General features: G+C 44.1%; 1 pseudogene; it reads right to left on the bottom strand.

The window, feature by feature from the left end:
• Positions 1 to 939: 939 nt before the first annotated feature.
• LOC129194350 (organic cation/carnitine transporter 2-like) overlaps positions 940 to 21953 on the bottom strand; it is a 33965-nt pseudogene continuing 12951 nt past the window's right edge.

Below are 21953 nucleotides of genomic sequence, written 5' to 3'. Positions count from 1 at the left end.
ATCTTCTGTTGATATTTAACCTAAATATATCAGGATACATATCTTCTATTGATATTTAACCTAAATATATCAGGATACATATCCTATATTGATATTTAACCTAAATACATCAGGATACATATCTTCTATTGATATTTAACCTAAATATATCAGGATACATATCTTCTATTGATATTTAACCTAAATACATCAGGATACATATCTTCTATTGATATTTAACCTAAATATATCAGGATACATATCCTATATTGATATTTAACCTAAATACATCAGGATACATATCTTCTATTGATATTTAACCTAAATATATCAGGATACATATCTTCCATTGATATTTAACCTAAATATATCAGGATACATATCTTCTATTGATATTTAACCTAAATATATCAGGTTACATATCTTCTATTGATATTTAACCTAAATATATCAGGATACATATCCTATATTGATATTTAACCTAAATATATCAGGATACATATCCTATATTGATATTTAACCTAAATATATCAGGATACATATCTTATATTGATATTTAACCTAAATATATCAGGATACAGATCTTCTATTGATATTTAACCTAAATATATCAGGATACATATCTTCTATTGATATTTAACCTAAATATATCAGGATACATATCTTCTATTGATATTTAACCTAAATATATCTGGATACATATCTTCTATTGATATTTAACCTAAATATATCAGGATACAAATCTTCTATTGATATTTAACCTAAATATATCAGGATACATATCTTCTATTCATATTTATGTGTTGGAAAGAGTAATACATTTGCATGACAAAAATGCCTCCTCAAAAAAATTAGACCTCACTAATGGCTCGGCTTTATTTCCTCTGACGCCGTATTAATGCGCGCTATCGGCCGTCCATTGCTGTGAATGTGATGAAAATGGCTGCGAGCCTCGCGGGTTCATCCTCTGTGGAACACATACGTACACAAGATGGCTGCGACCTTGCGGCAGATGCATCTTCATTACATTCTTCTTCCGAGAAGCGTTTTTTTACTCTGCTTTTGCTGCGCGGGATTACCCTCGGTACGTCTCTTCCGGATATGACGCTGAGCTGCGAGCTAGTTCGTTATGGCTGGCGCCATGAACTATAAATGTTCAACATAATTACAAAGGTGATCAAAGATGGCGCCCTCCGTGGCAGACGTCTCTGTGACACTCCCGTTTTTCTCTATTTTTTGCTATTTTATTGTTCATTTTGGACATTCAACACACTCACGCAGTACATTACAACAGAGAGACACTTTTGAACATCGGCAGGGTTCATCATGAACTTTCATTTAGCCTCTCAGACTTTGGCTTTCTTCTGCGCCGGGAGAACGCAGCAGCCTGCGGGCCTGGTGAGCTGAATACCCGGCGAGCAAAGCATCCGAGGCGTAAACGAGGAAAGCGGGCCGGCCTGCATGCTAGGCTAAAAGCTAGAGCGACTAGGCCACCGCTACCAAGCCTGCTGCTAGCCAACGTCCGCTCTCTTGAAAACAAGATGGACGAACTAAGAGCAAGGATTACAGCTCAACGTGAGATCAGGGAATGCTGTGTCCTCACCTTCACAGAAACCTGGCTGACGGAGGATATACCGGACTCGGCGATCCAGTTGGAAACATTTGCTGCTTACCGGGGAGATCGGACTTTAGCGTCTGGTAAACACAGAGGTGGCGGCGTCTGTGTTTACGTAAACAAACGGTGGTGCACAGACGTACAGACGATGGAAAAGCACTGCTCGCAGGACATTGAGCTGCTGATGGTGAAATGCAGACCTTTTTATTTGCCTCGTGTGTTTAGTGCTGTGTATTTAACTGCTGTTTACATCCCACCACGAGCTAACACTGCTAATGCACTAGGCCTCCTGCATGACATCATTGATAAACACGAGACCAAACACCCAGACGCTGTATTCATTATATCTGGCGATTTCAACCACTGTAACCTCAGGACTGTCCTCCCCAAATATTACCAGCATGTGAGCTTTCCCACAAGGGAAAATAACATCCTGGACCAAGTCTACAGCAACATGAAAGGTGCTTTGAAGGCTGTTCCAAGACCCCACTTTGGAAAGGCCGGCCACATCTCTATATTCCTTTATCCAACATACAGACAACTTCTTAAACAAGCTCCCCCTGTAAGTACAGCAGTTAAAGTGTGGAATGAAGAAACTGATCAAGTACTTCAGGACTGCTTTGGCTGCACAAACTGGGATGTGTTTAAAACTGCAGCGGGGAGGGAAGATTGTACTGTTGATTTGGATGAATATGCTTCTGCTGTTACTGGCTACATTAGCACATACATAGAGACTGTTAGCACCACCAAGTATTACAGAAAATACCCTAATCAAAAACAGTGGATGAACTGTGATGTAAGGGCTAAGCTACGTGCTCGTTCGACTGCATTTGTCATGGGCACCGCTGAGGACTACAAAAAGGCCAGATATGACCTGAGGAGGTCCATACGAGAGGCCAAAAGACAGTACAGACAGAAGCTGGAGGGCTACTATTCCACCTCAGACCCTCGGCGCATGTGGGCGGGGCTCCAGCACATCACAGACTATCGACAGCGGAGTAGCGTAGCCACGTCCAGCCAAACCACACTTCCAGATGAGCTGAACGAGTTCTATGCCCGCTTTGACACCCAAACTCCTGATGAGCAGAGAGGGTGGCTGAACCCGGGGAGCACACAGGACTCACCTCTCATGGTGACATCAGCTGATGTGCGCAGGGTTCTGAACAAAACAAACCCACGAAAAGCAGCAGGCCCAGACAACATCTCAGGACGTGCACTTCGGGTTTGCTCATCAGAGCTAGCTGATGTGCTTGCTGACATATTTAACCTGTCGCTTGCACAAGCATCTGTACCGACCTGCTTTAAGTCCACCACCATAGTGCCCGTACCCAAGAAGAGCAACGTGACCTGCTTGAATGACTATCGCCCTATAGCACTCACTCCTATTGTTATGAAGTGCTTTGAAAGAATAGTCATGACCCACATCAAAAAGAGCATCCCGGCGGCAACTGTGGACCCTCTACAGTTTGCATTTCGCCAGAACCGGTCCACGGATGATGCAGTCAACACTGCCATCCACACAGCCCTTTCTCACCTACAGGGCCAGGACATATACGTCAGAATGCTATTCATAGACTATAGCTCTGCATTTAATACAGTCAGCCCCCACAAGCTCACAGATAAGCTCCTCACACTTGGCCTGTCTTCCTCCCTCTGTAACTGGGTGTTTAACTTTCTCACAGGCAGACCCCAGTCAGTCAGAGTCCACAATCGCACATCCAGCTCAAGAATTGTGAGCACTGGGACCCCACAGGGGTGTGTGCTGAGTCCACTCCTCTACACGCTCTTCACCTACGATTGCGTGGCCTCCCAGAACAACACCAGCATCATTCAATTTGCGGATGACACTACGGTCATCGGACTGATCACTGGTGGTGTTGAAACATCATACAGAAGAGAGGTGGCGGACCTCATAGCTTGGTGTCGTGATAACAATCTCCTTCTCAATACAGATAAGACTAAAGAGATGATCATCGACCCAAGAACAAGGGAAAAGGAGCCGCATAGACCCCTGTTTATTGATGAGACTGAGGTGGAGAGGGTGAAAACCTTCAAGTTCCTTGGCACACACATCAGCGAGGACCTCACCTGGTCTCACAACACCCAACAAATTATGAAGAAGTCCCAAAGGAGACTGTACTTCCTGAGAAGACTGAGGAAATTTGGCATGCCCACCACAATCCTGAGTTGCTTCTACAGATGCACTATGGAAAGTGTCCTTACCGCCTCCATCACTGTTTGGTACGGTAACTGTACAACATGTGATAGGAAGGCACTCCAGCGGGTGATCAAGACCTCACAGAACATTGTTGGGGCAGCCCTCCCCTCACTGCAGGACATTTATAAATCTAGAGTCACACAACCTCATCAAGGACAGCACACATCCACAACACTCATTATTCACACTCCTACCGTCAGGCAGACGCTACAGGAGTTTGAAGTCCAGGACCACAAGGCTGGCAAACAGCTTTTACCCACAGGCCATCAGGCTTCTCAACGAAGCACTCACACACGCCGCACGCAACACACGCACACACTCATAGCACTTTATTTATTTATTTATTTATTTATTTGTATATTTATTTGTATTAATGTCTCTTCTTTTTGTTGTTGCTTAATTTATTGGTATATATGTTTCTTATGTTCTTATTCTTTCTTGTGTTTTCTTTCTTTTCTTGGGAGAATGAACAGAATAAGATTTTCTTTGCATGGTATTACTGTTTTACTGTGCACATGACAATAAAACTCTCTTGAATCTTGAATCAAACAATAGACAACATTTAAGCATATGTAAGATTAAATGATGTCAGACATCCTTTTAGGGTACTTTTACCTTCATTGAAGACGTGACTGGTCTCAAAGACACGATGTGGCATCAACACCAACACCTTCCATATGAACTTGGTAAACGGTAAATGTGGAATACAGGAAGTGCACAAACTTCATGAGATGTATTAGCAAATGATCTGAAACAGAAACGTTGTTGGATCAAATAAGCTTTGCTTCTTTCTACTCCCTTTTGGACATGTGGAATTGTGATATGTTGGAATGTGTGATGCATTCCAATGTGACTTGGATGTACTGTATGTTTCAAATAAAATGAAAGCATTGCTATTACTAAAATGCTTGCACTTTCAACTTTTTGCATTGTTTTGGTTTATTGAAGTAAGAAACGCTATTGAATTCAAGAAACAACTCATGGCAAAACAGGAAGGTGCTGTTGAAGAGGAAGGGGTTGATCTCGCCACCACACGGTGTTTTTGGGAACAGTCATGTCAAGGACCACGTCTTCAAAGAAGTAAAAGGAGCCTTAAATGTTCATTTATTCCTTCAGTTCATCATTTAGATGCATTTCAACTCGTTTTCTACATGTAAAACTATAACTGTGAAAGTATAAAAACTTGTTTTGTGCTGACATGTTTGGCTTTCTGGAACGGATTAATTGGATCCACATTATTTCTAAGGGGAAAAATGGAGTCAGTGAGTGTCCATTTCGGTTGGACTTCTGGAAGGAATTAATGACTCTGACCCAAGTTCCACACCACAATAATAAACATTAATGCAGGACTGGTGAGAGGAATCGAGTGCAGATTAATTGTGAAGCTTTATCTGTTTTATTTATAGTAATCAAAGACCAATGAGGTATCCATGTGTTTCAACCTCAAACACAAATGGAACAACCTACAAAAATGCCAAATCAGGCATCACTGTACCAAAGGACAAAAAACACTGTACCGAACAGACAAAAAAGGAAAAACTTGTCTTTTGAAGGAAGCAATAATTAAAACCACTGTTCCCCAAAGAATTCCCTTTAAGGAAGAGATGAACTGTGGCCACATACCCCTGACATTCCTGCATCTGATCCAAAGTTTCTGGAAGGTCTCTGGAAGAAAGAAGTTGACCACAGAGGAGGCGATTGTGAGACTTCCCATGAGGATGTATGGAAGACCCTTGTTGTAAGAGCCTGTAAATGACAGTAAAACAACTGTACTGTACGTGAAAACATCGGGCCGCAAGTCAAGACACAAAGATGACACGTGCCTAAATAGATGACATAAGGAGCGGTGATGCTGCCAATGCACGTAGCAGAGGAACACATCCCCATGCCGACGTTCCTGAGCACGGTGGGGTAGAGCTCCGCTGTGTAGATGTAGACGATGCTGAAGGCCATGGTGAAGCCAAACTTGCCAGTCATTTCCAGAGCTAAGCCACATATTCGCGGCCTGGGAAGGAGAGCAAGACAGTGGGAGGGAAATTTTAATATGACTCCGGTTCTTCTCCGTTTAGACTCTTTGACCGCTGTTACAACCCGGCTCAGGGGCCACACCAGAAGGAGACACACCGGATATACGGTTAACCAAACAATACTTTATTAAAGCAAACTGGACCATATTATCTGAATAATAACACAATGTAAGTGGACATCAGTACAATGTATAGTATAGGGCAGGGATCACCGAGAGCTACTATATGTTATTATTAACCCATTCAATACCAAAGACGTATTTATATGTTTTTATGAACTCAAACGTCTGATCCCAAAGACGTATTTCTATGTCTTTACGGTTTTTTGCATGAGAGGCAGAAAGAGGTGATGACACAAGTGCACGCTAAAAGATGTCACTGTTGGAGGGGTTTTAAGCCATAAAAACAGCCACAAGGTGGCAGAAGTGAGAGCATGGATCTTTTGCATTTAAATACACACGCAACAGCAAGGAGGAAGTGAGAGAGCTTGAATGAGTGTAGCGTGCAGAAGGTTATGCGTTGTAGGGAAATGTTAACGCATGCACACGTGCAGTGGCGGTTCTGGCTTAGATGACGCCCTGGGTGGACTGACACTGTGTGCCTTGAAAAATCTGTCAAAATCATCTAAAATGGCCAGTACTGAAGGGGTTGAATTTGGAAAAATCTGGAGTGGAGATTACATCTGATCCATTCTTGTCCTCACGTACAGTTTTAGCAATTAGCATCATTGTTTATTTGAGAACCTCCCCGTCTGAAAAGGCCTTTTTCTTCATCAAGACTTGCGTAGCTCTAAATGGGGCTTTGGTGGTTTTTGGGAGTTTAACCGGTCTCGTGAAAAAGCTCTTTCTGCTGGTAGTGAGCTTCCCTGTGGGTAGTTAGCATGGTAGCCTGTGTGACAAGTTGTCACATGTCTCTCCACGTTGTGCCGTAAAAACCCCAACTCTACCTCATCGTGAAAAATGTTTTTTTTTTTTCTGCCATCTTTTTGGGGGTCAGTCATCTCATTTTCGCTGCACCCGCTGGCTTGTTCCCACCATGTTTGTATGATTTCCACAAATGGTATATTTTGGTCCTGCGCACAAAACTGACCTTTTAATATTGTCATTTCCCGTTTACATGTAAGTGTGATTTAACCAAGAAGATCAACCAACAAATATTAGATGCAGGTTACTGGAAAGTGCCACTATTGGAGCTGCTTTTAGAACAGGCTGGTGGGCGACTTATGTGGTCCTTACAGGCAAACTGGTGCCCCGGCACCGTGTTGGTGACCCCTGGTGTAGGGTGTGCATGCCTGGAAGTGTGTATGCGTGTTGAAGAACGAAACCTACAGTCAGCAAAAACTAATAAACCAAACGGGGAGGAGGACCTGCAGCATGCTCCCAGTCTGGAGAATGAAGGAGAGAGTGATGAGTTGGCAGCTGTGTCTTACATCACCTCTGATGTCCTAGTTGCCACAGGTGCTGCAGGTCACCTCACCAGCCAACAGCACCTCCAAGAGGACCCTAGGGGCTGTGAGGAGACTTACTTGTGGGAATGAACTGGATAAGCGAACTGGATAAACTCCTCCTCCAATGAACAGAAGGGCTCTCCTGGGACATTTCTTCAGCAGCCACGTGGAGACGATGTAAGCAGGCACCTCTGCAGTCGCCGATGAAAAGCAGTTTGTGAAGGGGTTTCCACTGAGGTTGGAGGTGTTCAGCGATAAACCGAAATAACCAACGTTTATTGCCATCCTGATGGGAGAAGAAAGGCTCAGCCGACCCTTTTTCCTTCTCCTTACTCGTGTACTTTAATACTACTCACCACAAAACAAGACACATAAGTGTGATGCATCGTATGTTATTGGATCTCAGAACGTCCAGCATGGTGTACACTCTGCCTGGAGGCCGTGACTGCAGCTGGAACGCAAAACAAGATCATGCAACTTCAACCAGCAGTGACCAGTCAGCGTGAGCTACAACATGGCGACTCCACCTCAGATCTTCTGAAGATGACAAGCGGCGTCTCTCATGATGGCCTCGGCCTCCGCCACTCCTCCCTGGGTGATGAGCCACCGAGGCGACTCTGGAATGAACCTGTAGACAACATTTGGAACAATTTGAATTGTTCAGTGATTGAATTAAGATGAGATGTCAGAGAGGTATAGAATTGACTTTGTGTCAAAAAGGTATTTATGGCATGTCTTGATTGATTTATGGCCCCCTGTCATAAAAGTTTATGATATGGCAATAAAACAATAAAGCAATAAAACAATAAAACATCAATGCGTTTTCACACCTATGTGTCAGGGATCAAAGCATCAGGAAGTGGACATGCGGAAGTCATAAAACAAACAAACAATCATAAAATCATTCCCACGTGACTGTGTTTTCTTCCGGCTGCATGTGGGGGAAGCCCCCATTCCCATACCCCTCCTTTCCTTTACCCTGTGTATGTGGGTGTGTCTGCGCATGCGCGTGTGGGTGTGTGGGTGTGTTTTACTCTGACCAGGGGCAATGTAGCATGTACGGACATGCCCTATTTTCTAAAAAATAATTTTTTTTTTAAAAAGTCGAACGTCATCAAAAACGTCAGAGGGTGGGGGGCGTGTGGGATCGGACACGGTAAATAAAACACATCTCCGGTGTTCGCACACCACACAAGATACAACCCGTCGTAAAGCTGCGGTACACCTCACATGTGTGCGTGGGTTTGGTGTTATAAAAAGAGATATTCAAAAACCTAAGGTCTGCAGTCTGACCTATTGACATCTGGATACACTACATCTGAGACCTCACAATCTATCATGATAAATCGCGGTGAATATACAGCATTTTTTTTATAACACCGTGTAGGCATCAAATCAAATCACACGCTATATTTGTAGATTTTGCTGTACGGGGTGAAATCCATCCACATCCAGAAAGCCGTCCTTGTAAGTACTTTGATAGCTTGGAAATATGTGAAATATGTACAATATTTTAACAATAACATCATAACTTGAAGCTGACATCGGAGAAGAGTTGGGATGCATCAATCTGACACAATCAGATATTGGTGAGTATTGACTCACATCCAGTATGGCTCATATCACTATGATGATAATCAATTAAAAACATGAATTGTAGATTTAATTGATGCCATGCAATGACAATTTCTTATAAAAATAGGCTTTGAAGCTGTCGGGTGGGATGAAGTAGAACAAAGGGTGGAGTGTTTGACTCGCACGTTCATGAAGCGAGTGATTCAGCGCAACAGCAAAACAGAGGTATGTGTCGATTTACACTCAGTATGGAATGTATGACTACGATGATAATCATTTAAACAATTACAGATTTAAGTGCCCAGGCTGAGGATGAAGAATCATCTTCCATGGTGACAGATTGCGAGTCAGCGGGGGGTGTACAGACCATAACAGGTAAGGTCAGCTGTTTATGGTGATAAACAACATGAGATATGATCATAAAAATCTTTCACAGGAAGAGTGGGCCGTCGCCACAAAGTTCAAAGTAGAAAAGGAGCGCGCGCAAGAAGGAGAAGGAGCCGAGTTCGTCGTAGGATACTCAAGAGCCTTCTTACCCACGTGATTCACATCTTAGTTGAAGTTTGGTAATGTGAATTTGTTTGTATTTTTTTCACAATGGACTGTAATATGGATGAGGTTTTCCCTCATATTGTACCTTATGAATTAGAGATGGCTGTAAATGATTTAAATAGAATCCCTCTTGAACAAAACGAAAATGATCTGGGTCCTGAAACAGTAGATGGTGTTGATGATGATGATCCTTTTTGGGCTATTAGACAAATAAATGACTTTGAAGACTTTTTAGTCCGCTTGAAAGAGCACTCCATCAGCTAAATGGAGTGCTATCTTATTGTTCATTTTGGACATTCAACACACTCACGCAGTACATTACAACAGGGAGACACTTTTGAACATCGGCAGGGTTCACCATGAACTTTCATTTAGCCTCTCAGACTTTGCCTTTCTTCTGCGCCGGGAGAACGCAGCAGCCTGCGGCCCCGGTGAGCTGAATACCCGGCGAGCAAAGCATCCGAGGCGTAAACGAGGCAAGCGAGCCGGCCTGCATGCTAGGCTAAAAGCTAGAGCGACTAGGCCACCGCTACCAAGCTTGCTGCTAGCCAACGTCCGCTCTCTTGAAAACAAGATGGACGAACTACGAGCAAGGATTACAGCTCAACGTGAGATCAGGGAATGCTGTGTCCTCACCTTCACAGAAACCTGGCTGACGGAGGATATACCGGACTCGGCGATCCAGTTGGAATCATTTGCTGCTTACCGGGGAGATCGGACTTTAGCGTCTGGTAAACACAGAGGTGGCGGCGTCTGTGTTTACGTAAACAAACGGTGGTGCACAGACGTACAGACGATGGAAAAGCACTGCTCGCAGGACATTGAGCTGCTGATGGTGAAATGCAGACCTTTTTATTTACCTCGTGAGTTTAGCGCTGTGTATTTAACTGCTGTTTACATCCCACCACGAGCTAACACTGCTAATGCACTAGGCCTCCTGCATGACATCATCGATAAACACGAGACCAAACACCCAGACGCTGTATTCATTATATCTGGCGATTTCAACCACTGTAACCTCAGGACTGTCCTCCCCAAATATTACCAGTATGTGAGCTTTCCCACAAGGGAAAATAACATCCTGGACCAAGTCTACTGCAACATGAAAGGTGCTTTGAAGGCTGTTCCAAGACCCCACTTTGGAAAGGCTGACCACATCTCTATATTCCTTTATCCAACGTACAGACAACTTCTCAAAAAAGCTCCCCCTGTAAGTACAGCAGTTAAAGTATGGAATGAAGAAACTGATCAAGTACTTCAGGACTGCTTTGGCTGCACAAACTGGGATGTGTTTAAAACTGCAGCGGGGAGGGAAGATTGTACTGTTGATTTGGATGAATATGCTTCTGCTGTTACTGGCTACATTAGCACATGTATAGAGACTGTTAGCACCACCAAGTATTACAGAAAATACCCTAACCAAAAACAGTGGATGAACTGTGATGTAAGGGCTAAGCTACGTGCTCGTTCGACTGCATTTGTCATGGGCACCGCTGATGACTACAAAAAGGCCAGATATGACCTGAGGAGGTCCATACGGGAGGCCAAAAGACAGTACAGACAGAAGCTGGAGGGCTACTATTCCACCTCAGACCCTCGGCGCATGTGGGCGGGGCTCCAGCACATCACAGACTATCGACAGCAGAGTAGCGTAGCCACGTCCAGCCAAACCACACTTCCAGATGAGCTGAACGAGTTCTATGCCCGCTTTGACACCCAAACTTCTGATGAGCAGAGAGGGTGGCTGAACCTGGGGAGCACACAGGACGCACCTCTCATGGTGACATCAGCTGATGTGCGCAGGGTTCTAAACAAAACAAACCCACGAAAAGCAGCAGGCCCAGACAACATCTCAGGACGTGCACTTCGGGTTTGCTCATCAGAGCTAGCTGATGTGCTTGCTGACATATTTAACCTGTCGCTTGCACAAGCATCTGTACCGACCTGCTTTAAGTCCACCACCATAGTGCCCGTACCCAAGAAGAGCAACGTGACCTGCTTGAATGACTATCGCCCTATAGCACTCACTCCTATTGTTATGAAGTGCTTTGAAAGAATAGTCATGACCCACATCAAAAAGAGCATCCCGGCGGCAACTGTGGACCCTCTACAGTTTGCATATCGCCAGAACCGGTCCACGGATGATGCAGTCAACACTGCCATCCACACAGCCCTTTCTCACCTACAGGGCCAGGACACATACGTCAGAATGCTATTTATAGACTATAGCTCCGCTTTTAATACAGTCAGCCCCCACAAACTCACAAATAAGCTCCTCACACTTGGCCTGTCTCCCTCCCTCTGTAACTGGGTGTTTAACTTTCTCACAGGCAGACCCCAGTCAGTCAGAGTCCACAACCGCACATCCAGCTCAAGAATTGTGAGCACTGGGACCCCACAGGGGTGTGTGCTGAGTCCACTCCTCTACACGCTCTTCACCTACGATTGCGTGGCCTCCCAGAACAACACCAGCATCATTAAATTTGCGGATGACACTACAGTCATCGGACTGATCACTGGTGGTGTTGAAACATCATACAGAAGAGAGGTGGCGGACCTCATAGCTTGGTGTCGTGATAACAATCTCCTTCTCAATACAGATAAGACTAAAGAGATGATCATCGACCCAAGAACAAGGGAAAAGGAGCCACATAGACCCCTGTTTATTGGTGATACTGAGGTGGAGAGGGTGAAAACCTTCAAGTTCCTTGGCACACACATCAGCGAGGACCTCACCTGGTCTCACAACACCCAACAAATTCTGAAGAAGTCCCAAAGGAGACTGTACTTCCTGAGAAGACTGAGGAAATTTGGCATGTCCACCACAATCCTGAGTTGCTTCTACAGATGCACCATCGAAAGTGTCCTTACCGCCTCCATCACTGTTTGGTACGGTAACTGTACAACACGTGATAGGAAGGCACTCCAGCGGGTGATCAAGACCTCACAGAACATTGTTGGGGCAGCCCTCCCCTCACTGCAAGACATTTATACATCTAGAGTCCTACGCAGAACACACAACCTCATCAAGGACAGCACACATCCACAACACTCATTATTCACACTCCTGCCATCAGGCAGACGCTACAGGAGTTTGAAGTCCAGGACCACAAGGCTGGCAAACAGCTTTTACCCACAGGCCATCAGGCTTCTCAATGAAGCACTCAGACACGCCACACGCAACACACACTCATAGCACTTTATTTATTTATTTATTTATTTGTATTATTTACTTGCATTAATGTCTCTTCTGTTGTTGTTGCTTAATTTCTTGGTATTTATGTATATGTGTTTATGTTTCTTATGTTCTTATTCTTTCTTGTGTTTTTCTTTCTTTTCCTTGGGAGAATGAACAGAATAAGATTTTCATTGCATGGTATAACTGCTGTTTTACCATGCACATGACAATAAAACTCTCTTGAATCTTGAATCTTGAATCTTAAATGCACCACAACCGTACGACTGTACACGGGATGAAGCAACCGCACAAGCGGGGGGAAATCTAGCAGACCCTGAAATAGTGCACCGGGCCCGTTTCAACAATGTGGAAATAAGACGCCTGTTAAATATACCCCAGCCTGAACACGTGCCTGATTTTGCAGCCTTTTACACCGGTGTTATGGACAATGTGAACGACTTAGCTGATAGAGCTATAGCCGCGTCAGCACCTGGAGACATTGTGCAGCTGGAGTTGGTGGGGGAGGGTGTGAGGCAACACGTGTCTGTTCAAGTGACTGGCGAATCACATGATGTCCATGCAGCGTTTCAAAATGTGCTGGATCGCCTGGTACAATCCAATTTAGAAGTGATGGCTGATGCCGGTCTAGAGCTTGTCATGCAGGTGGTGCGTGACCATAGAGGCGGGGTCAAACGCAAGCTGGAGAAAACACTTGGTTGTGAAATAATTAAAAAGAAAAAACGACATCTGTACATTCTATACAATAGAGACGATCAATTATGCTTTGCAACCCTAATAGCTCTCATGCTAGATAGCGAGCAGACGTTAGAATCAGCCAAGCAGCAGGGGAGGTGCCTACAGCAATGTGTAGGGCTGAGTGATCAGACACCCGTGGGTTTTAATGATATTCATAAATTTGAGACACTTGTGAATCGTAAAATCGTTGTGTTGTATAGACAAGAGGGCTGCAGACCTCTTTGTCATTTTGAGACAAATTTCCCCAAATCTGCCGACGCTCTGTTTCTGTATTTGCCGCAAAATCACTACTACGGTATAAAATCAACTGCGGGCTTTGCTGGACACAAGTATTTCTGTCATTTCTGCTACAAAGATCATGACAGCCCCCACACCCACCGCTGCCAATGGCATTGTTCTATCTGTACCGCCCCCGAGTGCACGCAGCAAAAGACGGTTGGGGTTTACTGTCCAGACTGTCACAAAATATGCCGCACGCAATCTAGTTTTGACAGACATAAGGAACGCAGATACGCCACCAAAAAACAGACCCACGTTAGTACGTGTGACTTGTGGAAAAAATGTCCTGAATGCGATATGACGTGCTATAGCAGCACGGCTGCGAAAAAGCATATATGCCTCACTCGGAGGTGTCAGACCTGTGGTGTGCAACTTCTTCGTGGTGATGAAGACCAGCCTCACTTATGCTTCATGCAACCCTTAACGGTGGAAAAACCCTGCGATAACTTAATAGTCTACGATTTTGACAGTTATTTGATCCTCAATCAAATGGTGAAGATGAATCTCACACCCACCACAATCATGACAGGGAGTAAAGTTCTCTCTTTTACAGACCAAGATTACAAGCTAAGGTACATCGACTATCGTTCCTAACCACGCGTCTCAGTGCTATGCCCAAAGCCTTAGGGTTTGAAAATCAAACTAAAGGTTATTTTCCACACGGGTTCAGCTCCAAAGAGCATCTGAATTATGTTGGCCCCTACCCACCCCCCAGTGCTTATGGGGTAGAGCGCATGACCCCTGCTGAGAAGGAGGTGTTTCTCACTTGGTACGCAAAAGAATGCAAGGGTACGTTTAATTTTGAGAAGGAGGCCTCGCTGTATTGCAAAAATGATGTTGACATTTTGGCCCAGGGTTGTGCTAGATTCAGAGATGAATTTCTTAGCGAGACGGCTGTAGACCCGATGAGCTGCGTCACCATAGCCTCGGCTAGCATGAAAGTGTTCAGGACCAGGTTTTTAAAACCTAACACGATTGCTATACCACCCCCTGACAATTAGGCACGACAACACAAATCATACTCTCAAGCCAGCATTCAATACTTGGAGTGGGTGTCCCACAGCGAAAACATCTTCATCAGACATGCATTGAACACTGGTGAAAAAAAGATTGGCGAGTACTTTGTGAATGGTTATGCCGAATCGGGTGGTGTAAAGTATGTGTGGGAGTTTTTGGGGTGTTTTTTTCACAGATGCTCTGACTGCTTTCAGCCATCTGAGATTTGTCCATTAACGGGGCGTCCCTTTCAGGAGCTGCGTGACAAAACCCACAAGAAATTAGACGCGTTAAAGACCAAACACGGGGTGCAACTTACAGTAATGAAGGAACATGAATGGAATAACATGAAAAAGTCACATCCGCGGATGAGAGAGTTCCTGCTTCACTACAACGCCCCAGAGCCGCTTTCACCAGTCTGGCTTTTTTTGGAGGTAGAACAAGCGCGTTTACTTTAAGGTACACGGCTGCACAAAATGAGCGCGTGTTGTACGTTGATGTCACCTCTCTGTATCCTTATGTAAACAGCAACTTTGCTTACCCGCTAGGTCATCCGATTATTATCCACAAAGACTTTGATGAACCTCAAGCCTATTACGGGCTTATTAAAGCGGCAGTCATCCCTCCGAAAGGCCTTTTTTTTTCCAGTTTTACCACATAAAACATCCAGGGGGTAAACTGGTGTTCCCTCTTTGTCGTACATGCGCCGAAATAAACAACCAGGAGGGGGCGTGTGTGCATAATGATGATGAGAGGTTGCTGACGGGGGTGTGGGTCACGGTGGAATTTAACAAAGCTCTCGAGTTAGGTTACAGGGTGGCCAAGATTATGGAGGTGTGGCATTTTGAAAGAGCGAGCAACACCATCTTTGTGGATTATATGCACACTTTTTTGAAGGGGAAGCAGGAGGCTTCAGGATACCCGCCTGATGTTGTTGATGATGAGGGCAGAGAGAAGTACATCCGCGACTATCAGATCCACCAGGGTATTCGATTAGACCCCACCAAAATCAAATCAAACGTGGCAAAGAGACAAATGTCTAAACTCTTTCTGAATTCTCTTTGGGGGAAACTAGGCCAGAGGGATAATTTAGTTCAAACCCGACTCATCAGAGACCCGGATGAATTTTTCAAACTGCTGTTCTCTGGTAAATACGAAATCAAGTACTTCTCTTTCCTCAACGATGACGTGTCAATGATACAGTATAAATACAATCAACACTACACAGCCCCCTCAGTAAAATCTTCCAACATCTTTTACGCCTGCTTCACAACTGCGTACACCAGACTGTTAATGTACAGATACTTGGAGAAACTGCAGACACGTGTTCTTTACACTGACACTGACAGCCTCATTTACATTGTTAAAGAGGGGGAAACACCTCTCGAGTTGGGGGATTACTTGGGTGATTTGACGGATGAATTGAATGGTGACAGCATTCAGGAATTTGTAGCAGCCGGTCCTAAAATTTACGCCTACCAAACCCGAGACAGCAGAAAAACTGTCTTGAAGGTGAAAGGTATCACGCAAACACAAGAGTGCTGTGAACGTGTCAATTTTGACGGTGTCAAAACACTGGTGGAGGGCTACATTCAGTCAGACCGCGCCCGTGCCAGCACGCTTGAAACACCTCAGCATAGTATCATACGTGATAAAAAGACATTTCATTTGAAAAACACAACATTTATGAAGAAGTTCAGGGTGGTGTACGACAAAAGACGCCTCCTGCCTGACGGTACAACTCTCCCGTTTGGCTACTAGACCAAAAAATGGATACGGGGCAAGTAGATTTTGACCCTAGGTTAGAGCTACCGTTTTCATGTCTGATTTCAGGACCCAGCGGTTGTGGAAAAACATTTTTTGTAAAAAGTATTTTGGAAAACTGTGAACATGTAATGAGATGTGTGCCTCAAAACATTGTGTGGATTTATACCTCTTATCAACCCTTGTATGATGACATGCAAAAAACAAATAAAAGACTGAAATTTGTGGAAGGTCTGCCTGACTCATTTGATGATGAAAACCTCTTTCCACGCAACTGGACACATCTTATCATCCTCGACGACCTGATCTTCCAAGCCTCCGATCACCCAGAGGTTGTAAAAATATTCACGCAGTATAGACATCATAGGAATATGAGTGTCATTGTGATGACTCAGAATGTTTTCCACCAGGGTAAATACAGCCGAACTATCAGTTTAAACAGCAATTATATGGTGTTGTTTAAAAATCCTCGAGATAAGCTTCAGACAAGTGTTTTAGCTCATCAGATTTTCCCCATGCGGAAGAAATATTTTTTAGAGAGTTTTGATGATGCCACCAAAGACCCCCACGGGTATTTATTAGTGGATCTGACCCGCACATGCCCAGAACAATATAGACTGAGGACTGGTGTACTCCCACAGCACTGGCCCATCGTCTACATACCTAAAGGTTGATGCCATGTCAAAGCTTTTAAAAAGGAACGCAGCGCTGCTCAAAGTATTGTTTCACGCGGCACCGAGAAAGCGAAAGGATATATTGGCCCACAGCTCTCCAGACTCGGTGAAGGCTTTCTGCGAGATTGCCCTAAATCTTTTGAAAGGACACATCCCGTTATCTCCTTCTCAATACAAAAAATTAAAAAAACAAAAAAAATACATACGTTTACTAGCAAATAAAAAAGCTAGTCTGAAAAGAAAAAGAGGCGCTTTGACTCAGAGAGGGGGCTTTATTCTCCCCCTGCTCGCAGCAGTGGCCCCTGCATTAGGTAGTCTTTTGGGGGGGCCTATTGAAAAGAGATTAATCACAAGACGATGTCTCTGAGGACAACGCAGAAGATGTTTCTCATCTCGCCGCAACAGCTGGGACGACTAAGTAGACGCGAACCGTCCATCCGACAGGATGCCGAGCATGATTTGGATTTAAAGATGAGGGCTGTGTTGGAAGATCAGACATTGAACCAGTATGACAAGGTTAAAAAGTATGAGACTTTGTTACAACGCTACTTGGGGTTCCTTAAACAAGATCAGAATGAGCGTCATTCACTGACATTAACCCTCCCTCAAGAACCCCCCGCAGAGCCTCTTCAGAAACAGCAGTTAGCCACAGATACAGTGGCAGCCAGAGAGGTGGCGGATAGGGTGAGGGACGGGGGTGATGGTGGGAGGTCAGACATTTTGGAAGCCTTCCGCACACGTCAACATAGAAATGCTGAATATGTGTTGCGAAAACTATCCATCGATAAAAGAGGTTGGACCCCCAGGAGTGAATTTGTCTTTAAAGGAAGAGCAATAAAAGGGTCACGTATGACCGATCTGCTCAAACACCTGACATATGACTTTGGAAAAAGAAAAAATCCAGAGCGCCCTCCCAAAGGTTGGAGTGAATTTCTTCACACACTCTGAGCTAAATATCCCAGAAACATATATATCCAACCCCCAAGCCCGTGAACAATTCCGGGTTTTCAAAAACGAATCGTCAAACGAGGAAGAGCAACAAAAAGAAGAAGAGAGGAAAAACGTCAAAGAGTATAAAGTGGATGTGTTTTGGATAAAAAATGTGTGGTTGATATATTGAATAAAACGCATTAATAACACAAAGCCTTGAAGTGTCTTTAATTAAAATGTTTATTAAAAACTGTCACAGGCAGTGACAATCTTTAAATTTATGAAAAGAACAGGCCAGCTGGCCCCCACAGCTTAACGAATCACGCTCAACAAATGCAGAAACCATAGCATCATTTTTAATCACATCCTCTGTGTAGCAGTCTATGACGTCTCGATAAGACAGACCACACCCTCTTCTGCATAAGTAGTACACACAATGCTGCCCGCAGGTGGTTGATAGTTCATGCTGAAGTTGATGGTTATGATACACGATACGATCAGAATTGTTTTCCAGAAAAGTCACTATACTTTGAGGATAATACTTAAAGTCTGGGGGGAATCCAAACGAGTCAAAGAAGCTCCCATAGCCGTCCTTTTCCAGGGTCAGGGCAAGCCAGTGCTCTCCAGGCAGGTTACGTGGGTGTGTGTTGACAATGTCATAGCAGGGGGGCTTGGGGCGTAGAGTTTGTAATTCATCTGAGGCGTAAACACCCTGAAATAAATCTCCCTGTAGACGTTTCATAAGGGTTTCAAGCTCTTTTCCATTCATGGTGTTAGTAATAATCCACCAAAACCTGCCGCTTTGAATTAATTTCCAGAATCGAGTCGTAACACGCGTACACAACCAGGGTAGTGGTGTGGGGGAGGGGGACTGTAAATCGCATTTCCAGCCTCACTGTGCCGGTGGATACTGTTGATAGAGCACCAGAATCCTCGCTGGGGTTCAGATTAAAAACAAATAGGGCATAGCCCTGTTTAAAATCTTCGTGATCAATACAGAGCGGTATATCTTTTAAATGTCTACCTGTAGAGGTAAACAGGTTATGAAATTCACGGATTGCATTGCCGCTATTAAATTGAGGTTGAAAGGCTTTGGAGGGTATCTGCCGCCCATCTTGACACAGAGCTAAATATTCCACATCATGATGGGCAAAGTTGAAGGGGTTAAGATCTCTTCTGCCGACAAAAGCATCATGATTCACAAGGCCCAAAACTACATATTTGGGTGTATTACCAAGAAAAAGATGATCTTGATTACATATGCGGGAATGCTGGGGGATAGAATATGTTTTTACATTAATTCTTGATAGTGGGTAAAGAGCGTTCTCTTTAGCCAGAGCAGCTGCGTGTCCTAAGCTAACAGCAGGTGAGACTGTTACTTTTTTCACAAATAGAGAAGCACCAAGTATTTTCAGGCGGAAATTTGCATCAGGCTGACTCATTAAACAGAAGCTATCGCTAGCCCGGATGAGTTTGAGTCTAAGATCCATTTTGTTTAAGAGAAGCCTTTCGCTGAAGAAAATATCAGTGTGTAAACTGCCCAAAATGTCACACTCTCTAGAACCAACAAGCATTTGGGCTCTCTGAACCAAACCCTCATGAACATCGTCTCCTGTGATAGCTGTGGAGTCCATAAACCCTCGAGCGTCTTTATAAAACATCCCGGCGGTAAATTGGCTTTTTAGTGAATCCTCTGAAAAATTTAAGAGAGTCTCTATAATGGCCCTGTAGGAGTGGGTGGCGCTTGATTGTGAGATCAACCTGTCACCGAGGGTCACGTCCACTTGTAAGAAAATTGTATTGATGGGGTAATTGATGATGCCCACACGTGCGTTAGGCTCCAAGCGACTCCCATCCCCGTTGCTTACTTGGATCCTCAGATGAAGCAGCGTGTCTGACAGATCCAAATATTTACTTCCATCACGGGGGATAAAGAATTCAATTGGTCCGTCGTTAGTGTGGGCAGACAGGGGTAAGACCTCAATGTACTGGCTTTGTTCTATGGATAATTGGGTCATGGGGGGTGAAAAAAGATCCAACTCACTCAACGCACATTCCTGTGATTTGTGGTGTAATAGGGCCATCTTTGGGGTGATATCCTATGAACTGTGGTTGTTAAGAGAAAATGTCGGAGTTGCTTCTTCGACGTCTTCCTCGCGATACTGATTTATTTTTTGGAGCGCGTCTGCACTTTTTATGTCCGTTAACACGTAATCCGATAGGTTTCTTTGTAGCTCTTCGAGCTAAAACCATCAGGCCCGAACCACCTTGCCCCTCCTCCTTTCGTCGCATTTTCTCCATCACACGCCCCGCCATGTCGGATACGATGTTTTTGGCAGCCGTTTTTAAGTGGGGTTGCGCTAGACCGATGCCTTTTTTAACAAGTGGCACAACAAAACGAAATAATTTTTCAAAAATTGACCCCAATCCACGACCATATTGCACAGGCGCTCCGTGAAAGCCCTCAATTGAGCCCCCTGCCTGGTTTCATAATAATGGACGAATCTGTACATATCAGGTCGGGGTTCTACCAGCACCATTTTTTATTTAGACGGTTTGAAATGCAACGTCACTTTTCCGTGTTGAAACTTGACCGGTTGGTTCTGGTCTGTCTTAATTTCAACACCGATGTTTTCAATATGTCTTCTACAGACAGGTGGATAATAAGCGGGGTTAAAAGAGCGAAATACAACCTCTCCGTACTCCCCTTGAATCGGAACTGTCCGTAAAAGCGGAGCAAACGCGTCACCAACTATCTGATGCGAGGTAATGTCGGTATAAATGAATAAATTATAAAAACCAGCGTTTATATTTGCTGCGTGAGGTGAGTCAATCACGAATGGGCCACACGTAAGCCACTGCCCTGGATTCAGGCCGAGTATATAGGCCAGAGGTGGAAAAAAACGCACGCGATAACGACCACTCCCCTTCCAATTAAACGTGTGTTTGAGGGGGTTGTTATTTAGACCGATTTCTGGAGCTCTTTTTTTAATTACAGCATTTATCTCCTTTTTTATAAACTCCACTGAGTTATAACAGCTGCTATCCAGGCTTCATTTTTGGATTTTAAATTGCTCTCATCAACTGCTTCAGACATGTTCACGGCTGTCTTGGGATCCGGGGCGCCATGTTGCCACATGTCCACAAGATTGAACCCTGTTTGACCATCGGGGACATTGACCCATGTACGCGGATATGATATCTCGCTAAGAGCCACACGCCAGGCCTCGTCAAGTTGAATATGTTGCGCTAAATTTACTCTGTAGGTTGCCGTTGTATTTCCTGGGAACACATCGTAGCTAGCGTTTGACGGTAATGTCACATTAAAACCTTCTTCCATGAGTACTTCTGAGGAGGATTCTATTTGATAGGCTTTATATATCTACCACCTCGCTGTGTGGGACCCAGGAGTCAAACTTTTCAGGCCAACCCCTCCAACGTATCAGGCATTGCTTCTGACCTCTAAATGTACGTCTTTTAAGAATTTTTTCGACGTGAAAAGCCTTATCTTTTGATATTTTAACTTTTTGTAGCTCTGGTTCATAAAACGATCCTTCAATCGGATCCCCGTCGTAAATCCACAAGTTTGTACACGGGTGGGTTTTTTGCGATGCATTCAGCTACTGTAAACAGTTCATTGGTAAAACTCTGCTCATATTTCTTATCAAACACCCCTCTCGATTTAGAGATTCTTACAAGGTCCCCTGTTTTGTAATTCATTTTTAACTTTTTTTCATAACTAAGGGGGAAAGTTCCGTACAGATTTTGAAAAACCTGGAGGGTATTTTCTAAATTAACCTGATTGGGTTTCATTTTTATACTACTGTGATACGTGTTGTTGTAACTATTCACTAAATCCTGGAGGATATCAACGTATCGTCGTGTGTTTTTAGCTTCAAAATATTTCCACATCCTGGTCTTAAGAGTTCTATTGTATCGTTCAATAACCGATGCTTTCAGATC

The sequence above is a fragment of the Dunckerocampus dactyliophorus genome, chromosome 14 (assembly GCF_027744805.1).
Source record: "Dunckerocampus dactyliophorus isolate RoL2022-P2 chromosome 14, RoL_Ddac_1.1, whole genome shotgun sequence".
Lineage (NCBI taxonomy): Eukaryota > Metazoa > Chordata > Actinopteri > Syngnathiformes > Syngnathidae > Dunckerocampus > Dunckerocampus dactyliophorus.
The sequence above is the reverse complement of the archived record's forward strand: the minus strand, read 5'-3'. Positions and strand labels throughout refer to the sequence as shown.